The 11,869-nt window shown below is 36.0% G+C and overlaps 1 protein-coding gene across 1 annotated transcript in view; it reads right to left on the bottom strand.

Annotated features, from left to right (window-relative positions):
* Positions 1 to 10,844, bottom strand: part of LOC115222205 (sodium-dependent multivitamin transporter-like) — a 135,643-nt gene extending 124,799 nt beyond the window's left edge. Inside the window, exon 1 of the mRNA XM_029792356.2 lies at positions 10,727 to 10,844. The gene's annotated coding sequence lies outside the window, so the exon portion shown is untranslated. The remainder of the gene's footprint in view (positions 1 to 10,726) is intronic.
* Positions 10,845 to 11,869: the final 1,025 nt, after the last annotated feature.

Genomic DNA, 11,869 nt, shown 5'->3' on the forward strand with positions numbered 1-11,869 from the left:
TTATCTCTGTGAGCAGTCATATATATGTATATATAAATGTGTGGCACACTTCTTCCATCACCTTATGTGGCTGTGAAGACCACATCTGTAGAAGTCAGTAGGTTGCAACAGAAGCCAAGACTTTACCTCAGAAACAAGTTCATCATCATTCAAAAAGTGCTTCCCTTTTCAGAAAAGACTACATGGTTGGAAAGCGGTGGAAGTCAGATGGTGTGAGGTCAGGAGAGTAAGGGGGATGAAGAGGGATTTCTTAACCGCAAGAGTATGCTTTCATTTGGGCAACATACACATTGTGAATTGGAGGAGGTGGTCTCCTCTGGTCAGTATGACATATATGTGCATGAGTCATGTATATGTGTGTGTGTGTGTGTGTGTGTGTGTATATATATATATATATATATATATATATTTTGTGCATCTATACAAAGGAGTAATTCACCCTCTCTGTAATGCTAATAAGTAGGAATTGAGACCCACCTCGTTGTAATTAACAATGGATAAATTTGTCTTCTGTGAGTATATAATCCCTCATCATATCTATGGAAATTCATATGGATTAGGTCACCTTCTCTGTGATGCTATCAAAACTTTTTTAAAATTCTGTGATAAGACTGTACATCATCTTTAAAGAACTTTAATGAACTTTAGAAATCTGTTTATGTTAATTAATTATCTACATTACTTCATGAGTATAGCCTCAAACACTAGGATGTCTAGAGAACTCACATGTATTTTAGCTGATGAGTACGGGACTCGTTTATATGCTGTAATCTTTGCAACTTTTAATAAAACCTGTCCTTGTATGAAACGATCGTACTAAAAACCTATCCATTCTTGTTGCTTCTTTCTCGCTTATAATCACCCCACATTACTGTATTGTTAAATCAGTATAGTTTTTTTTGGTGCATCTAAGTTAGGTACCATATTCAAGTAAATTCATTTAAATTAACTTGAATCTTTATTGCTCTTTGAATATATATATATATATATATAACGGGAAGCTTTATGAAAATAGACAAAAGACGAAGGCAGGTGGAAAACAAACAAACAATTGTATTAGTATGGCGCTCAGGAAATATAAATAAAACAAGTCTTTAACGTTTCGAGCCTACGCTCTTCAACAGAAAGATACACAGAGAAAAAAAACACAGAAAGAAGGAGAGAAAACAATGCGTGCAGTAACTAACAAATCAACATGGCGATCTGATTTCGGCCAGAAGTCAAAGATCAAACATGAGACGCGAGAGCGAAATTAGGGGAGATAATAGGGTTGAATGACCTACTCCAACATAAGGGTGTGTGTGTGTGTGTGTATGAGAGAGTATTAGTGCGTATGAGAGGTCTGGACGTGTGTATGTATAGGGTTGGTGTATGTATTAGTATGTATTAGTATGTATTAGTTGGTGTATGTATTAGTATGGCACATCATATATGATGTGATGTGTAAAGTCGTGTGGTGTAGTGTGGAGAGAGGAGAAGAGGGGGAGGGGAGGGGGAGGGGAGGGGGAGGAGGAAGGGGGAGGAGGAAAGGAGGGGAGGGGGAGGGGAGGGGGAGAGGGGAGAGAGAAGGGGAGTGAGGGAGCAGAGGGAAGGGGAAGAGGGAAGGATGGAGGGAGAAAGAGGGAAGAAGGGAAGGGGAGTAGGGGTGAAAGGATGAAGGACTGAAGAGAAGTAGGGGTCGGGGGGAAAAGTAGGTGAGGAGGGGGGAGAGGGGGGTTAGATGAGGAGGGGGGGAGAGTTGAGACCAAATGGCGTATAAGAGCGAAGAGAGAAGATTAATTCCTGTTCACGGCGCAAACGGGAATCCGGATGGCCTCTGAGTAAGGACAAACCGAACACAGACAGGTGTTGCAAGGAGTGACCGGTGGAGCGAGAGAGATAGATAATACACATACACATAAATATATATATATATATAATACATACATACATATGTCTGTCCGTGTGTCATAGTGAAAATGTAACACTCCTTCCCATGTGACTATAAAGTCTGACAGTCAGTCATTGTAGGAGGTCAATAGTAGTTAGAATTGCTGTGCAAGTTCTCAGTTGGAGTCAGTGTCAGCTACGTGATATATATGAGTTCGAGTTACCATCAAGGTAGACGTTTCAAAGCTATTGTGGAGGAGGATATAAACAATTCATGTAGACAACATTGAAAAAACATTTTTTTCACATAGAAAATAAATAATTCATGCGGAAGACATTGAAAAATTTTTCACATGGAGAAATTAAAACTCAACAGAGGAGTGACAAACATTTTTGTTGTATGTATTTTATGAAAAATTGGTAAAGTTATAGAAAACTTGTTAGAGGGTTTAGTTGAGTTGCAAAAACAGCAACAACACAACAACAAATGTTACAGCAACATATGCTACAACTAATGGTAACAAAATTGGAAAATTCATTTTTGCCAGACTATGTAGCAAATGAATTTAAATATGACCCAGAAGACGGAATCACTTTTGAGGCATATTACCAAAGATTTGAAGAAATTTTTGAAAAAGAATGCCAAGACTGGACAGACGAAATGAAAACTTGTCTAATTCTGAGGAAACTGGTAAATAGAGAGAGCATGAGAAATACTGTAACTGTTTATTGCCTAAAAAGGTTTCTGACATAAATTTCACAAACACAGTTGACATTTTATGTAGGATGTTTGGTGAAAGACATTGTTGTTCAACACATGGAAGTGTTTAAACATGGAGAAAAGTGATGATGAAGACTTTACCACATATACAGGTAGTGAACAGAGAGTATGAGAGATTTAAACTGGATAATCTAGCTCCAGACTCATCTAAGTGCCTGACTTACTGCTAAAAAGAATGCAGAAGTCAGAACGAAAATTCTTGCAAAACGGGAAATGAACCAAGATACAACCATACAGAAACTGTCAGAAGAATGCGTTGATATTAAGAAATCCTGTGCAGAGATTGTTTACAAATAAAACCAGTCTGGAAGAGCCAGAAGATAGATAAAGTGTTTCACAAAAGACACAATATATATCAAGAGATAAATCCATGTATGGCATGCAGTAGGAAGCATCTGAGAAAAGAGTGTCCATTCAAAAGAGTGAAGTGTTTTCATTGTGGAAATACAGAACACATTAAATTGCACTGCAGAACTAAGATGATAAAAGATTGGACCCAATGAGAGAAAATAAACAGTTTGTCATCAGAGGAAAAAGTTTGTACAACAAACAGAAAATTCATCAAGGTGAGAATTGAAACCACTAGGGTCAAAATGCAATAAGACACAGATAGTGACATCACAATCATAAATGAAGAAATTATTTAAATCAAAGTAGCATATGGTGTTACAGGATAGAAATTATATTTCATTGGCGAATGTATTTGCAACTTTTTGAGGTGAAATGAAAAGGACAATCATTTATGTGTTGAAAAATATCACTGAACCTATTTGGCACAGAATGCACGGAGTTATTAAAAATGTGGGATACCCCCATTAGTGTTCTCTGTGAAAATGTAGTCAGCATGGTTAAATGTTCAAATGAAGTCGAATAACTGAGACAAAACATTTTTTAATTATTTCCAAATGTTTTTTTTTCAAAAAAAAGTGAGAATCGCTGTAAAAGAAAAGGCAACACCTGTTTTTAGGCTCAAACAGAACTTGTTGTTTGCGGCATTGGACCAGGCTAATAAAGAGCTAGAAAGTCTAACTATAATTGACAAAGGTGACCATTCAGACTGAGCAGCTCTAGCGGTTTATGTAAAGAAAAAAATAATAAACTAAGAGTATGTGTGGACTTTTCAACTGGATTCGATGACTGTTTACTCAAACACAAGTATCCATTACCAAGCTCAGAAGAAGTGTTCCCAAAACTAAATGGAGAAAAATTTTCTCAAAGTTAGACCTCTCAGAGGAAGATTGCACACACCTTTTAACAATCAATACACAATGTGGATTGTGTAAATTCAAGCGGCTTCCTTTTGGAGTAAAAGTGACACTTACCATATTCCAATAAATGATGAACACATTATGAGATCAGTGACTGTGTGTCACTTTCAAAGTATATACCTCGAACAAGGCCTAGTACTGCCATCTCTAGCCAACGGTTATCCTGTACCAATGAAGAGAAAAAATTCAGAAACCATGGTCAACAGGTACCATTTTAGGCTGAGTGGGAACATTAGCTCCTTTGTTCAAGGTATAATGATGCAGTTATGCATTGGTAGCCAGCTGGAAAAGATATTTTCCTGGAGCTAAAAAAGGTAGTAATATCGTTTTAATCAGGACTACCACTTTACATTGGCAAATAGATTTTACTCTGTAGTACTGTAACTACTTACTTCTCGCTCAGAGATTTAAAACTAATTATTTTCTTCTCTATGAGATTAGTGTCTGTGTGTTACTTTAAAAGTAACTGATCTTTAGTCAATGATCAGGAGAAATAACAGCTTACAAGGGTACTGTCATGAACAAAACATAAGTTTAGAAGTGGGTTTTCATACTCTAGAAATGGCCACTTGTCGCTTGAAGACCAAGCTTGTTCAATCTCTCGAATGAATGAAAACCTTGTGAAAATTCATGATCTGATCATGCAGCGTCATTGTTGAACAATTGATGAACTTGTCGATATGGCTGGTGTGTCCTGCAGCTCCTGCCAACGAATTTTGAGCAAGGAATTGCCAATGAAAAGCGTTGCAGCAAAATTTGTGCTTCACTTGTTCACAGAAAATCAAAAGCAGTTATGACTGAATGTGTGTCATGAACTAAAAAAAAAAACAGTTGGAAGTTGATCCAGACCTATTTTCAAAGGTCATCATTGGGAATGAAAGCTGGTTCTATGGTTACGACCTAGAAACAAAGCAATAATCAAGTCAATGGAAGCATTCAATGTCGCCACACCCCATAAAAGCACGTCAAGCGAAGTCCTATGTCAAGATGATGCTGATTTGTTTCATTGATGCAAAAGAAATTGTCTACACAGAATTTGTTCCTCCAGATCAAACTGTTAACCAGACATTTTATTTGGCAGTTCTAAAACACATGCAAGACACGGTGAGACAAAAATGCTCAAACCTGTGGTGAAGTGGAGAGTGGTGGTTTCATCATGACAAGGCGCCTGCGCACACCACCATGAATATGCAATAGGTTTTTATCCAAAGCTAGTGTAGTGATGCTACTGTGTAAGGTTCAGCGTGCATGCGCAGAATGGGACTACTTCTGGGTGGCCACCGGAAGTCTTCCCCATACGCATGTGCGGGAAACTGACCCTAAGGCACAGTCCACTCACTCACTGTCTCTGGCCCTTTCAGCCCTCGTGAACAGACGTGCATTTGGTAGTCTCTGAGAACTCTACACTGGCTTAGCAATGGACACGCACCTGCTACAAGTGTCAACGGTCCAAGATTCAACGGCACGTTCGTGCCCCGCTTGGACATTTTCCCCCTACGGAGGCCCGTTTTCGCCATGTCCACATCGATCTGGTTGGACCATGGCCTGTGAGTCGCGGGTTTTCTTATCTGTTAACTTGTGTCGATCGCTTCTCCCGCTGGCCAGAAGCCATTCCGATAGCAGACATTTCTGCTGAGACTGTTGTGCGAGCCTTCATTTCGAACTGGATTTCCCATTTCGGAGTTCCGTCCAGATTGACCACTGATCGTGGACGTCAGTTTGAAGCTTCGCTATTTCGCGAATTGTCGTGCATTTTAGGTGTGCATCATATTCACACTACCAGCTATCATCCAGCGTCTAATGGATTAGTTGAATGGTTCCATAGACAGCTCAAGGCCGCTCTTCGTGCCTCCTCGGATCCACAGTCCTGGATTGAGTTTCTGCCCATTGTGCTTCTCGGTTGTCGCACTGCTGTCAAGGCAGACCTGGGGTTTTCTTCTGCAGAGCTACTGTATGGTACCACACTGGCATTGCCTGGTACGATGTTGGTGCCAGACACATCCCATCCCCATGATCCGGCGACCTATGTCGCCAGACTGCGTTCCTATTTTTCGAATCTTCCACCCATGGTTCCCAGGAAACAATCTCCACCATCCCATCTTCCACTGGATATGGACACTTGGTCGCATGTTTTTGTTCGGGACGACTCTGTCAAGGGACCACTTGTTTCTCCCTTTAAAGGACCTTTCCGTGTGCTTTCTCGCACACCTAAGGTTTTCACCATTGAAATAAATGGTCATTCGGAGACCGTTTCCATGGACCGACTGAAGAAAGCATACTTTGAGACGTCTTCATCTTTTGATGACAACTTTGCCACACCCACCTATGCACCTTTAACAACACCTTCACCTGCACAAACACCTTCACCTGCACAGACACCTTTGCCTTCACTGGCTCCCACAACACCACCTTCGCCGTCAACGGGTACCCCGAGCACACCGTATGTTACAAGATCGGGCAGAACAGTGCATTGGCCCAAGAAACTCTCAAAGACAATTTATATTTAACTTTCTTTCAAATTTCTTGTTTTTTGTATGACATTGTGTACCAAATCTTCTGTGGGGATCGGCAAGCCATCTGTTTTTCTGCAGCACCACTACAAATTTTCTTGTTTTCGTACTTCCGCACTCAAGGGGGAGCCATGTAGTGATGCTACTGTGTAAGGTTCAGCGCGCATGCGCAGAATGGGACTACTTCCGGGTGGCCACCGGAAGTCTTCCCCATTGGCATGTGCGGGAAACTGACCCCTAAGGCACAGTCTACTCACTCACTCTCTCTGGCCCTTTCAGCCCTCGTGAACAGAGGTGCATTTGGTAGTCTCTGAGAACTCTACACCGGCTTAGCAACGGACCACATCGAATCACTTCAATCAACCAACAAGAAGCAGTACAAAGATTCGGCTGTCGTTTCCCCTCAGAAAATACGTACACCATCACGAGTAATAAACAACATTTTCTGTCTTTCCCAGATAACCTGACTTCGTCTGTTATATCTAACTAAATTGAATGTGACGGGATCAGATCGGACACCCCTTCAGGGATACCGATTCCAGATCCTGTTACACTAGCATGACCCTGCTTACCCACCCTCCTTATTCACCTGATCTTGCTTCCTGTGGCTCCTTTTTGTTCCCCACAAATGAAAAAGTCCTTAAAGGAAAACGTTTTGCAGATGGAGTAAAAATGACAGAGGCACTAAAAGACAACAGTTCGCAAGAATTCCAGGACTGCTTCAAACAGTAAGAAATGCATTTGGACCAATGCATTGCTTCAAATGGAGAATACTTTGAAGTCAGTAAACCTAGAAACATGTAAAACTAAGTGAATAAAATAGTATTCCAATTTCTTTTGGGTATACCCTCCTATACACACACACACACATATATATATATATATATATATATATACACGGTCACACCGACGATTTACGGACATTTATGTAAGTAAAATTATGTAATATGTTAACAGTGAAACATGTATGCGAATAATCCATATTTTTATTGCTTTTTCTTTTGTCTTGCTCGATTACGTTTTGGTTGTTTTGCTGAATTTTTCTTGAGAACATTTCTTATTGGTAAGACCATAGTGGATCTATTTCTAGCATAAGGGTGTCTTCATAGTGGTTTCCCTCTAATATGTATATAATACAATTTTACTGAACCTTCAGTTTTTTTATATGCTAGACCACTGGTGTGAAATCGATGTTAATTAAATTAATATCTAATTTCTCACCCTCATTTTAAATTTAAATTTAAATTTAAATATATATATTTATAAAATTTTATAATTATGAGTATAATTATAATTAGGGTTCAGCAAAAATTTGCTTCACCACATACTGAAATTTAGAAATAGTAGTTAAAACAAACTATTTCACTATCAGAAGTAAATCTCCCAGTGAGATAGTTTTAACTGCTATTTCTAAATTTTGGTATGTGGTGAAGCAAATTTTTGCTGAACCCTAATTATAATTATACTCATAATTATAAAATTTTATGTATAAGTTTAACGATTATGGTTCTTTTAATATACCGAACTACTTGGTAAAATTATAATTATTAATTAATTAATTAATTTCACCCTTTATTATTTTATATATATATATATATATATATGGGGCTAAAAACATTAGTAACACCCTCCTTTATAGGACCACCACATTTAGTTGGCAAATATATTTTATATATATATATTACAGTTCTATATTTAAGAGATGAGGAATTATGTACATTATTTACATTGTTTACATTTGACAGATATTTGTCCTCTTCATGTTTGTTGTTAACACTACGTTTCGGCTGATATGACCTCCAGCCTTCATCAGGTGTCTTGGGGAAATTTTGAACCTGGGTTCTCATTTCTAAGGTACTTTTTTTCAATGTTGTTATTATTATTATTATTATTCAGGTCACTGTCTAGAATCGAGCTGGGAATCTTGGAGTTGGTAGCCCATGCTCTTAACATATGTCGTAGTAGTTAAAAGTGCGGGCTACTAACCCCATGATTCTGAGTTCGATTTCAGGCAGTGACCTGAATAATACTACTAATAATAATAAGAAGAAGAACAACAACAACAACATTGAAAAGATACCTTAAGAATGAGAACCCAGGTTCGAAATTTCCCCAAGACACTCAATGAAAGCTGGAGGGTGCACCAGCCGCAATGTTGTGTTAACAACAAACAAGATGAGGACAAATATCCATCAAATGTAAATAATGTAAATAATGTGTGTGTGTGTATATATATATATATATATATATATATATATAACAAATTAATAAATAAAACATATGCATACATACATGCATATATGTACATACCTACATTTATATGTATATATACATGCATATATGGGTACAGGACATACAAAAAACGTAGAACACTATGAGAAACGAAAACATAAAAACAAACACATGGAAACAGACTTTTTCAAACAACAAAAAAACAGAGTACAAGACATACAACACAAGGAACATTCCCCTTCTTCAGCTGCTCCTGCTTCGACTACTCCATGTTTCGAATATATATATATATATATATGTATTTAAATAATGTGTGTGTATATATATATATATATATATATATATATATACATATACATACATATACATATATATACATACACACACATATGTATTCATACATATATAAAAGTATTTATATATGCTTGTGAGTGTGTTTGTATATGTATACATGCCTATATATATATATGTACACAGGCAAACATACATGCACACACACACACACACACACATATTTATGTATATACACAAAAGTATTCAGCACTGCTATTAAAGAAGGTAGTCCGTGGTAAGTGGTACCTAGTGTAAGGGATACTCACTGGAGACTGTAAAGCATGAAAGCAAGAACAACTACATTCTAAATCTTACATACACACACACACACATGTTGTCATTATTGTTGTTGTTTACACTGTTCTTGTTCAGTGTCATATTGATTGCTGAAACATCTTTAGCTGAAGGTCTGCTCAGTCAAGGATGACCTAGAACTAGACAACAACAACAGAAATATCTAGAAACATTAAGAAATTATCAGTTTTAGCAGCCCAACAGACTTCAAGATCTCTCTTATGCCAAAAATAAAATTAAAATAACTTTTATGTATTGAGTTTTATATTCTGAATTAAAACCTCACTGAGGTCAATTTTCACTTTTCATTTTTTTTATGATCAACAAAATTTCAAGACAAGTTGATAGAATTATTAGAGCAAAATAATACCACAAAACACTTTGTGGTATTTGTTCCAGTTCTTTATGAGTTTCCAGGCAGTAAACTTATCTGTACCAAGCTTTCAATATAGTGCCTTTTTAAAAATGTCCAACTAAAGCTAAAACAAGAAACCATTTTTGTATTTTCTCAAGAAAACTCTATTACAAGAAGGTAGCAGACTTTTAAAGATGATACCAGGAATCAATTGCAACTGCACAGTAAGGAAAGTTGTTCACTTTATATTGGAAAGCCAAATCTAAGACTGTTCATATATATTAAGTAAGATTTCATTAGTATAAATAAATTTAATAAGAATTACATTGCATATAATGGGTCACTAGAAATTATATACCTTGTACCATAAACTCAGTACTCGGACCTGTTCTGTTCAATAATATTAGATTTAGCATTTGATACTATATTTTGTTACTTATAGTTATTTACATTTACATGTACATTATAAAAAATATAGTATCAAATAGTTTAAATAATTGAAAAGTATAAGAAAACAATGTAGATATAACAGAATAGTTTGAATATATAATAAAGAAAAACTGTTATCCTCTTATAATCTTCTGTCTGTTATGTTACATCTGCCTACTTAAAGACCTGATTAAATTAAACATTTTATATTGAACAAATAAATAGACCAACATGAATTTTTCTGAAATTTCTGAAAATTTAGAGGAGTCTAGCTGATTGAATTCACAGAATGTCAGCAGCACAGAAAAAGAGTTAGTGACCAGTATTCATCATCAAAATTGTACTTAAACTATCTAGTTGTAGAATAGGTAGAGAGGCAGAGCTCACTGTTGAAAGTAGTCTGAATAGTGTATCTGGCAAGTGTTTCAACTTGAATTTGTTGAGTCCTTAATTATTCTATGGGATTAATGTGCCATAAATTTGTATTTTGTTCCTGAAAATGTCTTTTAAACGAGTACACTGAGAACTGGAATACCTTCAGCATACTGCATCTTCATAGTCAAATGGCAAGTAAAAAAAACCTTTTAAATTTAGTTAAATTAAGCAATATATAATCATATTTAGAATCCTGAGGAGTTTGAAAAAAAATGCTCACCTTATAAAAAGATTATCTGCTGAAAGAAAGAGAAGGTATTACAATAACATTTCTCAGAAGTATCAAAAAGAATGATTTACTTTTAAATTTCAAAAGATAATGTTATGTATCATTTACAGTGTTATGTATATGTATTATGTATTATGAACTGATAACCTATGATCAAAAAAATTTAAATAGAAAAGAATACAGGATTTTTCCCTCATGATAACAGGGGTCAGATTCATTTATAATACAGCATCTGTCAATGAATCTTAATACATTATGTTATCAATGAGCCATAGTATTACATTCTCTTCTGACTCCTAATTTCATCCTTTCAAAACTTCATTAATCTACATCTACTTTCCAAGTAATTATACTTTTCGCTATCAAGTATCATTACGAGAATCACATGCTACTATTGTAAAACTTTCTTACATATATCATCTTTAATGAAAATATAGAGTTTCTATCCCAACTGCTTCACATCTACAGTTGCTAGTAATTTATACAATCACTGTATATTTTATGTTTATGTGTTAATGTACAAAACAATGAGAAAATCTTTATTTTATTTTTATCAAAACTAGTTTGCTTTTGGTGGTTTCAGCTGAAGTCTGCATCCACATTAGCTCATCAGCTTTGGTGTAACCAGCTTTTATTTCACACTTACTTGCCAGCTTTCTTTCTAGAACTGCTTCTAGTGGAATAGTGAGTTAGACGGAGTTGCTCTTCTTTACGTTTCTTGTTATCATGTGGGTTTATTTGGTACTTTAGATATAAATTTGGCCAGATTTTTTTTTAAAACATTCATATCTATATTTTGTAGAGCTTTTAGGTTGTTTGTCAGTCTTGAAAACCTAAGCTGTTACAGTAATACAGTTGTATATTTAAGAGATGAGGAATTATGTACATTATTTACATTTGACAGAGCTTTGTCCTCATCTTGTTTCGGTTGATATACCCTCCAACCTTCATCAGGTGAATTGAGGAACTTTCAAACCTGTGTTCTCATTCCTAAGGTATTTTTCAATGTTGTTGTTGTTGTTATTATTATTATTATTATTATTATTATTATTATTATTATTATTATTATTATTATTATTATTATTATTATTATTATTATTATTATTCAGGTCACTGCCTCAAATCAAACTCAGA

Source organism: Octopus sinensis, linkage group LG19, assembly GCF_006345805.1.
Source record: "Octopus sinensis linkage group LG19, ASM634580v1, whole genome shotgun sequence".
NCBI classification, from domain to species: domain Eukaryota; kingdom Metazoa; phylum Mollusca; class Cephalopoda; order Octopoda; family Octopodidae; genus Octopus; species Octopus sinensis.